General features: G+C 43.4%; 1 protein-coding gene and 1 long non-coding RNA gene across 15 annotated transcripts in view; one reads left to right on the top strand and one right to left on the bottom strand.

Annotated features, from left to right (window-relative positions):
* The window catches only part of BLNK (B cell linker), a 153569-nt gene that overhangs the window by 49772 nt on the left and 85379 nt on the right, over window positions 1-18418 (bottom strand). The window lies entirely within an intron of this gene.
* On the top strand, window positions 6945-8778 carry LOC120369537. Its single transcript, XR_005583209.1, has 3 exons — window positions 6945-7044; window positions 7373-7491; window positions 8502-8778. It is a non-coding gene; the product is annotated as an uncharacterized LOC120369537 (long non-coding RNA).

Below are 18418 nucleotides of genomic sequence, written 5' to 3'. Positions count from 1 at the left end.
GAAACAGGTAGGATATGGGGTGGTGAGGAAGAAAAGAAGGGAAACCAGTCCCTGCAGAAGCGAGAAAAAGATGATGTCGATAGCCAGGAACCAGAGCCCAAGGACAGATAATGATGATGTACAGGGGACTGAGAGAAATAACTTAAGATGGATTCATACCAACACAGAAAGAGACTGGTCTATATGACTGGGGACTCCATACTCAGAAGACTCAACAGGCCCGTCATGAGACCAGATCCAGAGAACAGAAGAGTGTGCTGTCTGCCAGGAGCAAGGATCTGAGATGTGGGTGCGAAGCTGAAAAGGATCCAGATGGGAGTGGGGAAAAATACACTGATTGTGCTGCATGATGGGATGAATGACACTGCTAGATTTCCACTGGTATGGATCAGGACAACTATGCTTGGCTGGGTAAGATGCTTAAAGAAGTGGAAGCTCAGGTGATCTTAGGTGTAATACTTCCAGACCCTAGAAATGGAGAGCGAAGACAAGATAATGAAGATCAACAGATTGCTTGAGGATTGGTGTTCTGAGAAAGGTTTTGGTATGATGAACTATTGGGAGGTGTTCACAGAAAGAAGACTCTTCTTGACTGGTGAGCCTCTGGGGTATTTACACAAGTCTCTTCCAGGTTTCTCCCCTCATATCCTAGTTTAAAGCCATTCTTATCAGTTATGCCAGCCTTGATGCCAGAAGGTAATTTCCACACTTGGCTTCAATACACAGGAGGAGGAGGAGGAAGGGATAAAGGGATCTAGGAAGGGATAAAGAAACACCAGCAGGTCAGTGTATGGACAGCAGGGAGAAAGAAAGTACAAATATTGATTGGAGTAGTAGTCAAGTAGGTGATAAAGATAGGGAAGGGTCTATAACTAATCCAACTAGAAAACTGGGAGAAGTCTGAGGGAAACAACTGAGATGCTTGCACATGAATGCAAGGACTCTGGGCAATGAAATGGAGGTACTGGAACTGCTGGTACCGGAGGGTAAACTGGATATTATAGAGCAGTGATTTTTAATCTGTGGTCTGTGGACCTCTGGGGCTCCACAGACTATGTTTAAGATTTCCAAACTCCATCTGAAATATTTTAGGGGTCCACAAATGCAATCCACTGAAATAGGGTTTTCAGGAACATGGAAGAATAGCACTCAGGATTGGAATACAAATACTGTTTAGGGGAGAGAGAAATAAAGGTTGTGGGGTAACATTGTACATCAATGATGTCATGAAAGAAATAAGTGATAGTATGGAAAAAAAGAATTTTTGGGGGCTAAAATCACTTTGGGGAAGGACTATAAGACAAGTGTTTTTGGGAAAGTATTAGGGGTCTGTTATAGACCCCCAAGCAACTCTTACATGCATAGAGATGTCTTTGCTATTATTAGAAAGAGAAATACTATTGGGAATTGTGTTATAATGGAAGACTTACTGCCCAGATACAGATTGGAGAATAAATGCTCCTAATAATGGTAGGGCATAATCATTCTTGGGTGTGATAGATGATTGTTTTCTTCATCAAAGAGTCTCTCAACCACCAAGAGGAGATGCAATACAAAAACTAGTTACAATTTTGCATCCAAATAAGGGGGAAAATTGTAGGGAAAGGTTTCAGGCCCAGTTGGATGAATAATCACCCCAAAAAGGTTATTAGGAGTAAGCAGAGAAATTATAGGGAATGGAAAAAGGGAAACCTCAGCAAAGAAAGCTGCCACTTAGAGGTCAGAAAAAGTAGGAATAAATAAGAATTGTTAAAATTCAAGCTGAATTAATATTTTTTCCAAGAGAAGAGAATAAGGAAGGATGAGATTAGGCCGCTATACAGTGTGGATAGGGACGACATTAAAAATAATCGAGGTATGGCCCAAAAACTAAATGCATACTTTGCCTTGGTTTTCAATAAGGATGATGTTATAGAAAATGGGGCGGAAGGCAGGATGGCTGATTGAAATGACTGTATAGAAATGGAAACTACCATATCTAAAGTAGAAGAAAAACTTAGAGATTAATGCACTTAAAAGGGGGGACCAGATAATTTCCATCACAGAATATTGAAAGAACTGGCATGTGAGATTGCTGGTCCAGTAGCAAGGATTTTTAATAAATCTATCTAGTCAGGGGTGGTACCATATGACTGGAGAATAGCTAACTTCATTCCTATATTTAAGAAAGGAGGCAGGGGGGCTAATGCATGTGGGCTAATGCAGGCAATTACATGCCTGTTAGTCTGACCTCAATAGTATTATGCAAGATTTTGGAACAAACTCTGAAGGAAAGAATTATTAAAACCATGGAGATAAGTGGAAAGGGGGATGCAATGCAACATGGGTTTAGCAAAGATAGATCATGTCAGATTAACCTGACATTCTTCTTTGAGAAGATAACTGGTTTCTTAGAGAAGGGAAATGCACTAATCTACTTTGACTTCTGTAAAGCATTTGACACAATGCCACATGGGATATTATTAGTTAAATTAGAGAAGATGGGGATTAGTACAAGATTGTAAAATGGATAAGGAACTGGATAAAGTGGAGAAGGCAACGGGTTGTGCTGAAAGGTGAACTATCAGACTGGAGGGAGGTTACTAGTGGAATTATTCAGGGGGCAGTCTTGAGACCAATCTTTTTCAATACTTTTATTAATGAACTTGGCACAAAAAGTCAGAGTGTGCTAATGAAATTTGCTGATGATGCAAAGTTGGGAGGCATCATCAATACAGAGGAAGATCGTAATATTGTACAGGAAGATCTGGATGACCTTAAACACTGGAATGCCAGTAAGGGATGAAATTCACTAGTACAAAGTGCAAGATCATGCACTTAGATCTAATAATAAGAATTTCTTCTACAAGCTGGGGTCTCATCAGTTGGAAGTGACAGAGGAGGAGAGTGATCTGGGTCTGTGGGTTGATCACAGGTCAACTATGAGCCACCACCAGGGTGAGGAGGCTGTGAAAAAGACATCCACGTATCACAGTTGCATCAGGCAAGGCATTTCCAGTAGAGACAGAAGTATTAATGCCATTGTACAAGGCACTGGTAAAACCTCATTTGGAATACTGTTACAATTCTGGTCACTCATCTTCAAGAAAGATGAATCCAAATTGGAACAGGTGTTGAGAAGAACTACTAGATAGGATGATCAGGGGAATGGACGGCCTATCTTATGACAGGAGACTGGAATAGCTATGCTTGTTTAGCCTAGCAAAAAGAAGGCTGAAAGGGGATATGGTTGCTTTCTATAAATACGTCAAGGTGGGTGAAGAGCTATTTAAACTAAAGGACAATGTTGGTGCCAGAACAAATAAACTGGCCAGGAACAAATTCAGGCTGGAAATTAGAATAAGATTTCTAACCATCAGAGGGGTGAGGTTCTGAAACAGCTTCCCAATAGTATCAGAGGGGTAGCCGTGTTAGTCTGGATCTGTAAAAGCAACAAAGAATCCTGTGGCACCTTATAGACTAACAGACGTTTTGTAGCATGAGCTTTCGTGGGTGAATACCCACTTCTTCGGATGCAAGCCGAAGAAGTGGGTATTCACCCACGAAAGCTCATGCTACAAAACGTCTGTTAGTCTATAAGGTGCCACAGGATTCTTTGTTGCTTTTACAGCTTCCCAATAGGAGTTCTGGGGGCAAACAACGTAATTAGTTTTAGGAAAGAGCTGGACAAACTTATGAGTGCAACTTGTGATGATAGGGGGTAAGGCTAAGCAGCCCATGGGCTCACTTCTGGTTTATGTTTTATGTTCCTATAAGCTCATGCTTGAGGGCTTCAGCTGGTCACGTGGTAGGGTCAGAAAGGGATTTTTTTTCTCTCCCCTCTCCCCCTGTGTGGGGGAGGAGGGGAATACTCCTCAAAGATTCTTCATAGATTGATCCCTTTGTCTCCAGTCCCCATTTTGTACCTTATTTCACAGTGCCTCATGTACTTGGGGTAGCTACCCAATTTATCCATCCAAAGGATAGCCCAGATCACATACCCTGGCATAGTGGCAGGATTGATTCTGTACTCCTTATAATCTTCCTGATAAATGGATATTCTTGAGCTTCTCCAGTGAGACCTATTGTGCATCTTTAGATGGTAGGCATATTGAAGGCAGAGGCTTTGTATCTCCACTGTACTCCACTCTGATTCCATGGCCTGCTGGGGATATCAGTGGGTAGCTCCTCCATGGAAACATAAGCACATGTTTGTACCTGGAATGGTTCACAAACTCCTCTGACACCAGTTCTTTCTGTGGTGAGAGGGAGACTCTGGGAAACATCTATGTAAGATGTGTCAGGTTACAGCTCTTCTTCCAGCTCCTTCAGAACCTTTTACTAAGGTTCTGGCTGCACTTCTCCCTGCATCCCCTAATTCATGCACACCCCACCTGTGGCCCCACAAAGTCACAAGACTCCTTGTTAGCCTTCTCCTGGGGCTGGCCAAGAGCCTGTCCTTCACACCAGGAAGAGGAAGCTGGATGGGTTGGGGGGTCTTCTGTCAGTGAGGGGCCTAATTTCAGTCCCTTGTCTTATCACACCTCTGACAGAGTTCCTCTGGGCGTCGTCCACTGATTCCTTAGACACTTTGAGGAGCAGTGGGTGCTGTCGGGGGTTTTCTGCAGGGTGTCCCCCGCTGGATACCAACTTTTAACCTTCATTCCTGTCCCTGTTTTTTCATTTGTTGTCTCCAGTACTGACTTGCAGCCTGGGTCCAATGACTCCTCCCCCTCAGTGGAGGGAGTGGACATCTAGCTTTGGGCAGGCCTAGACCTGCTTGTCCCAGTACTTGAAAATTGTACACTTATAGGAAATAGGTGTAAGAATGATCATAGGAAGGGGGGCATTTTCCTTGAATGTTTGGGCAAGGACTATGTGCACACAAAAAGTATTTTTGAAAACCAGTGTCTTTAATGTCCTACAACTTTTCCTGTATATTTGTTTCTAAAAGAAGTGATAAGTAACCCATTTTCTGTATCCTCAGCACAGCAGGGTTGTTCTTTCGAAATGGTTGGTGAGAGAAAAACTAGGATGTATATGACACAGATTGGAAATGCTGATGATTGCAAATGCAGTAGATCAAGAAAGAAGAACTTGTTTGTGCTCTGTAAGGCCTGGTCTACACTGGGGGGGTGGGGCGAGCTAAGTCGGTCTAAGTTACGCAACTTCAGCTACGAAAACAGCTTAGCTGAAGTTGACTTATTTAGAGCTACTTACTGTGGTATCTTCACTGCGGTATGTCGACTGCTGACACTCCCCCGTCGACTCCGCCTACGCTTCTCGCTCCAGTGGAGTACCGGAGTTGACGGGAGAGTGCTCGGCAGTCGATTTATCGCGTCTTCACTGGACGTGATAAATCGACCCCCGCTGGATCCATTGCTCCGGAGGTAAGTGTAGACATGCCCTAAATGTCTGACTGTGCCTCAGGACCAGCTGGGCTGCCCCATAGATGGCTGAGCATGGGATGAGTGTATGTGAAATAGAAAGGAAATGATTTATCTTGTGCTAGGGTGACCATACATCCTGTTTTGGCCATAACAGTCCCTTTTTGAAGCCCTGTCCCGGCCGTCCTGACTTTTTTTTTGGCAAAAATGGGGTGCGGAGGAACATGCGGGGTGTGTGTGTGTGTGGGAAAGCGGTAATGCCAGCTCCACACAGGGATGGGGGCAGGGCTCAGGCTAGCAGCGATGCCAGCCCCAGCCTCGAAGGCGGAATGGGGGTGGGGAGAAGGACTCAGGCGAGCAGCTTGGGCAAGCCCTGCAGGGGCCTGGGCGGGAGGGCTCAGGCTAGCCCCACATGGTGTCCTATTTTTCCTTGGAGAAATATGGTCACCCTATCTTGGGCTCATCATAATTCTTTCATGTGACACATTAGCCACTCAAAGAGCATGTTTAAAGATCAGCAAACAACTTTACGAAGTTTGTTTATATGCTTTCAACTAAGATTTTCAATTACACCAGGTTGAGAGAGAGAGAAAAGTCTATTTTATTTTCAGTGAGATCTATGTAATAAGGAGATTCTCTCTCCAGACACATGAATGATTGATCCTGTATCTATCAATATTATGTATTTGTGATGACATTAAAAAAATGGTGCTTAGAGAGAGTGGGACTGGGGTGAGTTTCTGAGCAGTTCTTCAAGAAATCCTCTAGCTGTGTGCAGAGTTTTAGTAGTGTTGTAGGAGAATCCATACTCTGAGCAGAGATGAAGTCAGAATTGGGTGTGGTGCTAATAATATAAATAGTTTTAGGCACAATGCCAACAGCAAAGACAGTGAGGGGAGTGGTGGCAATGAAACTAAACAAAGCTCTAGAAGTTGGAAATGAATTGCTGACCCAGGAAGTTGTATAGATGTCTAACAGGCACACAGCTTTCTATCTAGAGTATTGGGGGAATTCCAGGAATAAGGGATGCCTGCCCCCTAGAACTTCTGCTATCTGCAGTTCTTGCTAACTTGTCTTTTGCACCTCAGGAAAGAGTTCCAGCCTTAAACTAGGCAAAAGGAGAAACACTCAGCTAAGTTTGTGCTAGAGGCTCAGATTTTCCAGTTATCAAGGGCTCCACACTGAAGAGGGTTTGCTCTGGCAGCAGGATTAGGAACCAGTTAAAGGCAAAAAGGGAACCTATGGAAGAAATAGTGAGTTGGGTTTAAATCTATAAACTATCAAGTGACCTACGCGCTCCATCTCCTAAATTCAGTCATGCCTTTAATTTAACAGCAATGACTTTAACTGATTCAAAATAACACCACAAATAAAATAAAGTTACAACTAAACAAGTTAGCAAAGTGAGTGGGTCCCTTAATTACTAATTAGCATATTTTCATTCTTGGGTTCAGTTGACATCACATCTCCATCTGTAACTGCTTCTAGCTGACAAGGCTCCTCTGAATTCTGAATCTAGAATGTTCCATAGCTTAAGCGTACAATAACCACCCACAGTCACTTTAATATGTCATACACCACACAACAGGTCTGGCCCTCATTTGGGTTCTCTGAGTGACCACCAATAATAATTTTTTTTTTGGGTGGAGGAGGCAAATCCCATAATTTGGAACATGAGGTAAGGCCCCCCCAGAAACCTTGTGCACTACTGATTCAGTTGTGCCAGTTAGGCACAGCCTGGCATTGTGGTTGCTCAGAGGGACACTGCCCTACTGGGAGCTGTGCAAGTAATTCTCCAGAATTCTACCCAGAGCTCTCTGGCGTGCAAGGGAAGTGTTCAGGAGGTCATAGACTCCTAGTGCACAAGATCATTCCGTGAGCTGCTGTGGAGTGTGCTAGTTTTTGCATTAGAGTAATGAGAACTTGTATTTAACAATTATATATTATATTCAAACACGACATAACACAAAAATCAGAGCTGCCCCTAACTGATCTCCCCTCTGTAGTCCAGAATCCTGCTCTCCAAAGTGGAGGGTGTCCTCTACACGTGGAGAAGGTGGTGCCAGAGCCCCTTTTTGGGGAGATACACATGGAAAGAGGAGTGCCTTCATTCCCCCTTGTGCAGGTAGTGTATTGTGACAGGATGTGCAGAGGAAGCCTCTTATATGTTCCGTCAGCTCTCCATAAGAGCCCACCACAATCTTGTTCTGTGATAGCAAATGCTTCCTCTGATAGTGGGCCCAGTGGGAACTTTGAATAAGAAGGGATATTTAATAAATTCAAGTTGGGAATTACAACTTGACGCTGTCATAGCCATAAAGGTACTACAGAAAATGTTATATGGAAAACAGAAAAGAAGGGAAAATATAAAGGAAGCAGTAGGGGTAAAAACGTATGTCACAGGAACATTTTAAAGAAACCAAACAGACAACTGTACTGTAGCGATGGAAACTTAAATACAGAGACTGAAATGTGAAATGATGCAAAAGAAAACACACATCCAGCCCTCTCTGTTATTGTTCCTCATGGTGACACTCTCTCTCATATACACACACACATTTCAAAATAGTCTCCCCCACCTGGTATTTATCTGTTTATTTTGATTGGTTTCTCTATTAGCTTTGTAATTTTATAAACAGGTCTGCAAGCAAGAAGTTAAGGAAGAGGTTTATTGTTTCTAGACAAAGGTGCAGAGCAAGGCTTGCCATGAATAAAGCTTGCAAGCTCTGAACAGGGTTTGTAAATGTGCTGCCTGAGGCTTAGAAAAGTTTAAAAATCTCTCCTCTCTTCACCTTCAGAAACTTAAATAATGGAATAATGATTTACCATCTTTGTCTGAGTATGTGCAGTTCAAAATAATGGTCAGGAGCAGCGCTCTCTCGAAGTGCTCTGTTTGTAGTGTAATATTTCTGAGTATTATCTTCATCTATCTTTCTTTCAAAAAAGGAAGCAAAGTCCTTATTACTTGCCTGTTTTCAGTTTCTAAAACAATCCCATTTTAAAAGGATAGAAGTGTGTCAATTAATCATCAAACACCATCTTCCCCCCCTCCCACCCCATTCCTGTAATTCAATATTAGCCAAGTTAAACTTTCCATATATATCTGACACCAGTTTCTCTCTGCTTTACTTCAAGAGCACCAAGTCTCCCCTTGAATGGAATTTTTTGGAAGTTACAAGCCTTTGAAAATCTCTTCCTCCAATTTTGATACAACAGTGTACCTACTTTAACATATCCAGAACAGGAAACGTGGACTGTAGTTTGCCTCATTTTGGATTCAGGTTGCTGTTATCCCACTATTTCATTGTGATCCCTGTGTGTGACTGTCAAAGAATGCCAGAATGTTGGCATATATATCAAGTGTGCATCTGGTTTTATATTTTATAAGACCTATGCTATCCCTTTGAAGATATCTGAAAGCTGTGAATAAATAAAATAGAGTTTTGATTGGCTTATAGGGAGAAATCAGTTCCAAGCACCTAGCATGTTTTCAACACTTAGGACAGGGCAGGCAGAACTAACCGTATTTCTTTCCTTCACTTCTCTAAAGGAATAAGCCAAAGAAAGTAGAAGAATATCCTTTTTCCTCAATCTGATTTTTAATTTTTTTTAATCCATGAGACTATTTTATTTTGCTGATTTTTCAATAATTCACCACTCCATCTGAAGACTAAAAGTAGAAGTAGATTTAGAGCAGGTGTTTGTTTACATAGTACACAGTGGTCCAGAAATAATAAATATTTAGCCTAGTTTCCATCTCTGTGTGTCCTCTAGGTACTCTTGACAAAAAAGATGTCATTCTTTCCTTTCTGTAAGGGAAGGTTTACTTTGCATAGGCAGAGTGCATTAAAATCTGTGGCAGAGTCAAGGGCAGTATAAATTACACCTTTGCTGTAAATTAGTCCAAAAATGGAATTAAGTGTTGAGTGGAAACTAACTAGTGGTGTGATATGAAGTTCTACAGTGGGAATGGTGCAAATTGAGACAGCCATCTTTCTTGGTTTTAATAGACCAATATATTATATGTACAAACAGTATATTATATCTGTCATAACTTTGTGTTTCTCTCATATTTTATGCAATAGAACATTTCTGTCTCTCTGGTCTGGATGGGGGTGATAGGTCTGCTTTCTCTCATCTTACATCTTGGGGTCCTCTGGTGGCTCTTCCGGATGCTGAAAGAGAGGGATGACCAAGCAACTTTTCTGATTCTTTTGCTTGGCAAGCAGTATACAACCTTTACTTTTAGATTTGGACCCTTCACTCGGCCTGTTCTCATCCTGCCATGTAAGGAGCCTGAAATGAACTGGCATTCATAAAATACAGCCTGGATTCAGAACTGCATGGATTCTGCTACCAGTGGACCTCCTGCAATCGTGGAGGAAGGGGATTCATTTCAATGTTTGTTTCGTAAGTTGATAGATTTTTAATGTCCAGAGGAATTTCACCACTTGATTCCTGCATCAAGCCTCAAAACTTGCGGCTGAGCTGTTTTTGATTATAGTGTTCACTTCTACATTGTAAAGCATGCTGATAGATGAGACAGGTGATATATCGCACTCAGTAATAATAGATGGTGAGGTTGTTGTTTTGTATATTTTGAAAATTTGGGCTCTAGTTTCAGCATGATGACAAGTTAAGAAGTAATTCCAATACCATCAAATATGGCCAACAGCTAATGGTGCCTTGCTGCTAAAGTGACACTGAAACTTCATTTTCAAACAGGAAAACATTGATCTCTTGTGCCAATGCTATGTTACAGTGCTATGAATAAGAGCTAGTTATTATTTTCATTTTTATTATGTACACCAAGTATCTGATGCAGTTGTAATCATTTCATCTGTGGATGTAACAATTTGAGATACTTGTTATCCTGATCCTGGTTTCTTATGTTTTGATTGATTTATTTGACAGATAGACCTTTTCTATGCATCAGTCAGTCAGTAAACAGCTGATCCATAACTGCAGGTTTTTTTTAATGAAGCCTATTGTATTCTTCTGAATAGCTTTTCATTTGTATGGTTTGAAACCAACAGCATTAACAGTCACCTAAAAACAAATATTATACACACCCAAACTCACTGAGCTCTAGGCCTATACAAATTATAAAACCACTAAAATCCTGAAGGGGATGGCAGAGCATGGATAGTGGGTTCCAAAGAGTTTTTATTGCTCTTCAAAGGGAAGTATGAAATCACTGGAGGGAAACCAATAAAGAAAATGCATAATGTGGCACCAGGGAATTATAACCCATTGAGTCTGATGTCACTATTAATCAAGATCCTAGAAGAATTTTTGAAAGATGAGATAACATTCCTACAGGCACGTGGGCTGAAACCACTATCTTGCTCCATTAAAGATGATGCAAAGAGCAAACTAACTGATGGAAATCATTTGTATTTTGTATATTTAATGTGTCAGTTGTATACAGAAGAATGAAGGACTGGTATCATAGGTTTGAGATTAGCATACCATGGACAGTTACATGGCAAGTCCCCTTGTATAGATTTTCCACTGCACCTCAGATCTGACTTGTTTTTCTATTCCCTGGACATCTGTTGAGCAGCAACTAAAAATCTATCTTGACTTGTCTGATGGTCTTGGCCCTGATTCAGCAAGAGCCTTATATATCTAAGAAACAAATACTTAGATGGAATTTAGGTATTGTTTTGTCTTTTATGGTCTGATCCCTCTCAGTCTCTCAGATGGATTCTCCATCTTATTCTTCAAAGCAACACTTTCTTGTCACACTGCTTTGAACTGGAAGTAGATTAGCATTCTCTTTGGTCTTTCACCCTTTAGCAACAGAAGTGTAGCAACTAACTGCCTTTGCATACATGTTGCACAAATCATGCTAGATAAGATCTGTCCACACCAGTACTGTGACGTATTGCAGACAATAGTCCTGAACCCCAGGTATGTGAACTTGTTCACCACTTCAAGTTTATAGTTGTTGATCTTGATGGAGGGTGCTTCCTCAGCTCCTTGGCACATTATGTTCATCCTTTTTTAAGCTTATAGTAAGCCCGAAGTCTTGGAAGGCTTTGGAAAAACTGTCCATAAGGCTTTGAAGATGAGCTTCTGTGTGGATCGTCACTGCTGTGTTATCAGAAAAGAGGAGGTGTTGGATAAGGGCCTCCTGAGTATTGGTTTTAGATCTGTCTTACAAGATTGATCAGCTTTTGTCATAAATATAAAGGGAAGGGTAACAACCTTTATGTATGCAGTAACATAACATCCGTCCTGGCCAGAGGTACAGAATCACTTACCTGTAAGGGGTTAATCAGTTCAATTAACCTAGTTGGCACCTGACCAGAAGGACCAATGGGGAAAGAAGATACTTTCAAGTCTGGAGGGGGGGGGAAGGTTTTGTTTGTGCTATCTTTGTTGGTTCTCTCTTGGGACAAAGAGAGTGACCAAGCAAGTAAACCAGCTCCTAAAAAGATCCTGAAATTATACATCTAAAATTACAGAAATTGAATGTAATAGCAAGGAAATGCATTAGATTATCTTTTGTTTTAGCTTGTGAATTTCTCCTATGCTAAGAGGTAGTTTTATTCCTGTTTTTTGTAACTGTAAAGTTGAGTCCAGCGGGGAGTCCTCTGTGTTTTAAATCTTTTATTACCCTGTAAAGTTACCTTCCATCCTGATTTTGCAGGTGTGATTCTTTTACTTTTTTTCTTTATAATAAAGTTCTTCTTTTAAAAACCTGATTGATTTTTAGTGTCCTAGAATAAAAGGGTCTGGGCTGTACTTTTATTATAGGCACTTGGTTGGTATGTTATTCTCCAGTCTCCCCAGGAAAGGGGGTGAAAGGGCTTGGGGGAATATTTTGAGGAAATAGGGACTCCAAGTGGTCTTTTTCTTAAATACTTTGTCTAAATCACTTGATGGTGGCAGCAATACTGTCCAAGGACGAGGAAAGGATTTGTGCCTTGGGGAAGTTTTTAACCTAAGCTAGTACTTATAAGCTTAGGAGGTCTTTCATGTGGGTCCCCACATCTGTACCCCAGAGTTCCAAGTGGGGAGGGAACCCTGACAGCTTTCCCGTCAGATCTGTGAAAGTAGATTCCCTCAGTTGAGGAACCAAAAGCTTGTTTCAGTAGCAGAGAGAAGATGATCCAAAACAGAGTTCGAGCAAGTACACAACCTTGCTTAACTCCACTATGAATCTGGAAAGTTTCAGAGACTGAGCTGTCGTATTGGACTGTGTTGTACATGTTTTCATGTAAGGACTGAATTATGCTTAAGAGCTTGGGGGGGACATCCAATCTTTTCTAGAAGTATGAATAGTCCACTTCTACTGACAAAGTCAAAAGCCTTTGTGAGATCGATGAAGGTTATGTAGAGGGGCTTTTTTTGTTCTCTGCATTTCTCTTGTAGTTGTCTCAGTGAGAAGATCATGTTGATAGTAGACATTTCACTCTGAAGCCACATTGTGATTCAGGATAGATTCTGTCTGCAAGGGTCTGAAGTCTGTTCAGGACAACTTGGGCAAAGGCTTTTCCTATACTACTAAAAAGGGAAATGACATGATCGTTGTTGCATGATAATTGCATGATAGTTGTTGCAGTTGCTCCTGTCACCCTTGTTTTATTTCTTCTGGTACTTCACCTCCTTTCCAGCACAGACAGAGCACCTCGTGAAGATGTTGCAGTAGAATAGGTTTTCCACATTTTATGACCTCAGATGGTATGCAGTCTTTTCCGGGGGCCTTTCCATCGGGGATGCCATCTATGGCAAGGCTAAGCTCCTCAACAGTTGGTTTATCATCGAGTTAGTTCATAACAGGCAGGCTTTTGGTGGCACTGATGGCTGCATTCCTAATAATATTTTTCACGAGAGTAAAGCTCAGAGTAGTGTTCTACACAGAGATTCATCTGCTTGGTGTGGTTATTGATTGTTTCCCCTGTTGTTGATTTCAATGAGGCTGTCTTCTTTAAGTTGGACCCAAGGCTTTCTTGATCCCATCGTACATGTTTCTAATGTTGCCTGCATCAACTCCGACTTGGATGCTTTCACATAAGTGCAGCCAATTGTTATTGGCGCAGCATAGAGCAGTTTTGCCACGCTCAATGCTTGTACGTTTTTTTTCACTTGGGTCTCTCTTGTAGTTGGTTTGGGCTGTGTGTTTGGCCCCTATGACTGGTTTCAACACACTGGAATATGCATCAAACCAGTCATTCGTCTTGTTTTCCTTCTTCCCAAAGACTGACAGAGCTGCATCCTAGATTGTGTTCTTCAGTTGCTGCCACTTCAGCTGGGTGTTTGTGGCACAATAACTGGCGTCAAGGGCTTGTTATAGTATGTTCTTGTACTGCTGTGACTTTTTTTGGTCCGCTATGGCACTGATGTTAATACAAGGATATCCTTTTACTTTATATCTATGTATTTTCTTTGGTTTAAGTCTGACCTGGCTGCATACCAGAGAGTGGTCTGTGTCGCATTCAGGTTGGTATGCCGTGTGATGATAAGATCCAGTTGGTGCCAGTGGCCAGATCTGGGAAGTTTCCAAGATACTGTGTGTTGCGGCTTTGGTTGGAAGAATGAGTTTGTTACACAGAGGTCATAATGGGAACAAAATTCTAGCAGTCTCTGACTGTTTCCATTCATCGTACTAGTTCTGTTTTGATCAAGACAGTTGGTCCATACTTCATGAACAGCTCCCACTCTTGCAGTCCCCTAGCAGGAAAACATATTTGTGTTTTGGAATCTTGCTGATGGTCGTGTTCAACTGGTCATAGAACTGGTCCTTGATGTCAGAAGATAAGGAGAGTGTTGGGGCTCACAAGATTGACTGGGCCCTCAGCTGTAAACAAGAATAGTGCCAAAATTCTCTTGGATCCATTTGTAGGCAGCTCACTCATCCCCAGAAGTGAGTTCTTAATGGCAAATTCCACTCTGTGCTCTCGCATTCCTTCTGCACTTTTCTACTGCCAGAAAAATGTGTAGTCTTTTTTTTTCCTTTGAGTGATCCGCTTGATGCTAGCTGTGTTTCTTGGAGGGATGCAATATTCACATTGAGCTCATCATTGATCATGGTAGTTTTGTGTGCACCATTGATCTGTTGAAGGTCCTCAGATAATCCAGTTGTCATGGTGCGAATGTTCCAGCACCTCTATCTTTAAATCCACTTGTCAAGTTATAATCTCTAAGCTCCAAGCACCCAAGCACCCATTGAAGCAGGCAGACTGTGGCAGGACAACACCCTATTGTTGGGAGCTGCCCAATTTTATGGTAGGCGGTGGTTGTCCAGTGAGATACCGTACGATGATCTTTCCCACCATCGGAGACAGCCCCTGGCACTCAACTCTACGCCAATCGAGTTAGAGCTTAGAACTGGTTACTGCTGCCTCCCATGTTGTGTCGACGCTCGAAGCGAAGCTGGAGTGCCTGCCCACGGTGCAAACCTGGGCAGATGATATGGAGGCCCTGAGTTGACCATGCATCAGGACCTCCCTCTTGGCATCACCAATTAAATCCAGAGGAGAGGAAGAACCAATACATCTGGTACCCAATCCACTGCAGGTGTTGCCAGAAAAATATTAAAATGTTAGTGCCTGATTGCCTTTGGGACTCCACTCCAGATTTTCTGTCTGAGTTTACCCTCAGAGCCTTACATTCGACCGAACCCACCCACAAGGCAGTGAGGCTCTTCTGTCAGGGGTTGCTCCCTTAGCCTTACACCCTCCTGGGCTACTTAGAAAGCATGATGAGCCACATGGTAGTACCATCTACTGTCATGACAGTAGCAGGCACAGCTTGACCTGACAGATTCCTCACTACCTGCTGAAATCACTAAGAGCTGGGCTAAGAGGTGAAACCTCAGAATGTAATGTTGTGGGAGCAGCAAGTGGTGTCAGCAGAGAAATTGTGGTCAGCGGTGGCAGAGAGACAGTTGCAGAAGCAGCCGCGGAGGCATTGCTCAACCTCCCGGCCCCTTACCTCGGGGTGGGAGGTGAACCCTGTGAATGCACCTCTAAACTCCAGGTATTCCCTAACCAAGGACAGCCAGTTGTGAGTCGGGTGAAGTGGAGGGAAAGGGGAATGATGTGTTTAAAGGGACCTTCGTTCATTGGACATTCCACTGCATGGTGGGACACTGAGGCAAAAGACACTGTCCAATAGGCTGCAGGATTGGGTTTGGCTATGGTCACATGCTTTTGAATGTGGTTGGGGGTGGTTCCCTTTCTCTTTTAATAAAAATTCTCTTTTGTTATACTCAGACTCAGTGCCTGGGTGTGGGAAGTATGCCTCTTACAGGCTCCTGGGAGTGGTGTTAGATTTTCCCAGACTACTGGATGGGGGCTTGAACTGGTTCTGTTTTGTATTTTTAAGAGGAATCCCTAGATATTGAACCTGCCCTTTGGTGCTGCCAACTCCATCTGGCAGATGAGTTACATATGAAGGTCACACAGTTCTTGTGTGACGAGGTGGGGACTGTTCTTAATGTTTCCCCTGAATACTGTGTGGGTGCCTCAGTTTCTGGCTGGCCCTCTGTCGCCTAGCAACTAATGGCCAGGTCCTTCCCCCCTGCAAGGTGGTAGCAAAAGGTGTGGGAGAACAAAGAGGTCAGGTGACCTCCTGGCCTGGGAAAGGAACTCAGCAGAGAAGGAGAGGTTGGAGGGGGTTTTCAGTTTGGGAGCTGGCTTGGGATGAGGAGTGAGGGCAGATATGGGGGTCTGCCTCGCTGGGCCCCAGAATGGACCTGGCCGAGGGGTCCAGTTCTCTGTACCTACAAGATCTGTTTTAGACCGTGTTCCTGTCATCTAATAAACCTGTTTTACTGGCTGGCTAAGTGTCACGTCTGACTGTGAAGTGGGGGTGCAGGACCATCTGGCTCCCCCAGGACGCCGCCTGTGCGGACTCGCTGTGGGAAGCGCATGGAAGGGCAGAGGATGCTGAATGGTCCAAGGAGAGACGCAGGAGGTGAAGCCGTGTGAGCTTCTTGCCCTGGAGACAGTCTGCTCCAAGGGAGAGGAGGCTCCCCAAAGTCCTGCCTGGCTTTGTGGGGAGCAGTTCCAGAGCTTCACCCGGGGACTCCGTGACATCTTGCACTTGGAGAGAAAATTGATTTTTACAACAGTATTTTATAGAGGCTGAAGTGGGGTGAGATAAGATGCATGGAGGCCAAATAGGAGGAAGTTTCAGTAGCTGATTAGAAATTACAAAGAACTGCAGGAAACAGAAGTTAAATAATCAGAGTTCTGTCTACTCTGTAGCAAACTGAGCCTACATCCTGTGAACACCTCTAGTGAAGCAGCCTGGGAAATATTCATGAGCTTTGAGTGGATTAAAAAAAAAAAAGATTTCTATGCTGTCCCCATGTGATTTATTATAATATTAGAGTCAGTTTATATTATGCTGCACACAGGGCCATCCCTAGGGGGGTGCAGGGCCCGGGACATAGGTGCCAAGTTTCTATCTGCAGGGGATGCTCCCCCCCTCCCCCCAAGCTCCGTGCAGGCCTCGCCCCACCTCTTCCTGCCCCACTCCCACCCAGTTCCATCCCCTCCCCCGAGTGCGCTGGGCCCTCACTTCTCTCCCCTCCCCCCACAGCGTCTCCAGACACCGTGAAACAACTGATCGGCAGTAGGTTCTAGGAGGAAAGTGGAGGTGCTTTGGGCAGGAGGTGCTGGGGGGAAGGGGGAGGTTGATGGCGGGGCTCCTCCTCACCCCCCTACCTGCCTCCTGCATCACCTCCCCACCCCCTCCTCACAAAGCGTGCGACCCAGGATAGTCACCCCCATTCACTGTACCCTAGGAACGGCTCTGGCTGCACTATAATTTTCAACAGGCCACAGCACTTTTTTGTATTGACAACATGTCAATGTCTGGCGGAAACAGCCACTGGAAAGCAGGAATGGGAGTGGGTGCTGGGGCTTTTGGCACCCAGGAAGGCATAGAGATGGTTTGGGAACTCAGGAGGCAGTTGAGGCTTTTGGCAGTGAAGGAGGTGAGACGGGTGGTAGAGAAATGAATCTCTTTTTCTCCCCTCATCATGGTGGTAAGGGTCAGAAGAGACGTGAGACTTTTTTGTGGGTGGCGTGGAGGTGGAGAGAGGTTGAACTAGTTTCCCCGCCCCAGCAACCCTTGATAGCAACTAGCTCAGTGGTTCTCAAATTTTTGTACTTGTGACCCCTTTCACATAGCGAGCCTCTGAGTGCGACCCACCCCCATATAAATTAAAAACACTTTTTAATATATTTAACACCATTATAAATGCTGGAGGCAAAGCGGAGTTTGGGGTGGAGGCTGACAGCTTATAATAAACTTGCAACCACTTGAGGGGTCCTGACCCCCAGTCTGAGAACCCCTGAACTAGCTGTATCATTGCTTTAATATCAGCTGATGCATGTGACAACAGTAGATAAGCACAATTTCTGGGTGTATCCCCTAAAATGATCAGCAATGAAATAGTTAATGCTGACAAAGCAAGCCTTAGGTTTCAGAGTTATTACACATTTCAGATGGATGATGCAATCCATGCTTCTTTTAGAGCTGATGTTTTATGCTTTCTGCAGACTTGGGCAACAAGCATTGATTACATTTGGAAGGTTGACTTTGCAACCATAATGGCTAGAAATGAGATGAGTGGAGGCTTAGAACCTGCTGCTGAAATCTCTGGTGGTGTATATTTTGTAGCACATTCTGAATCTGTAGACTGCATAGGACTATGTACATAATAAGCAGCCTGGCAGATCAACAGTTCTATCCCTGTTTGCAACCTTTCCAGGTATTTTTTTTTCTAAATATGAAATGTTGTGTGTCAAAGTTTGATTACAAAACTTGATTAAATGACTATTATTAATACTAACAGGAACTTAACTGGTGAAATTTCCATCACTTTCTCAAACTGCACTGCTGTAAGCTCTCTAAGGGCTTGGCTACACTTACAAATTTGCAGCGCTGCAGCAGGGTGTGAAAACACACCCTCTCCAGCGCTGCAAATTGCGGCGCTGCAAAGCGCCAGTGTGGTCAAAGCCCCAGCGCTGGGAGCCGGAGTACGGACAGCGCTGGGAGAGCTTTCTCCCAGCGCTGGCGCTTTGACT

Source organism: Mauremys reevesii, linkage group 7 (genome assembly GCF_016161935.1).
Source record: "Mauremys reevesii isolate NIE-2019 linkage group 7, ASM1616193v1, whole genome shotgun sequence".
In the NCBI taxonomy this organism is placed as follows: Eukaryota; Metazoa; Chordata; order Testudines; family Geoemydidae; genus Mauremys; species Mauremys reevesii.
The sequence above is the reverse complement of the archived record's forward strand: the minus strand, read 5'-3'. Positions and strand labels throughout refer to the sequence as shown.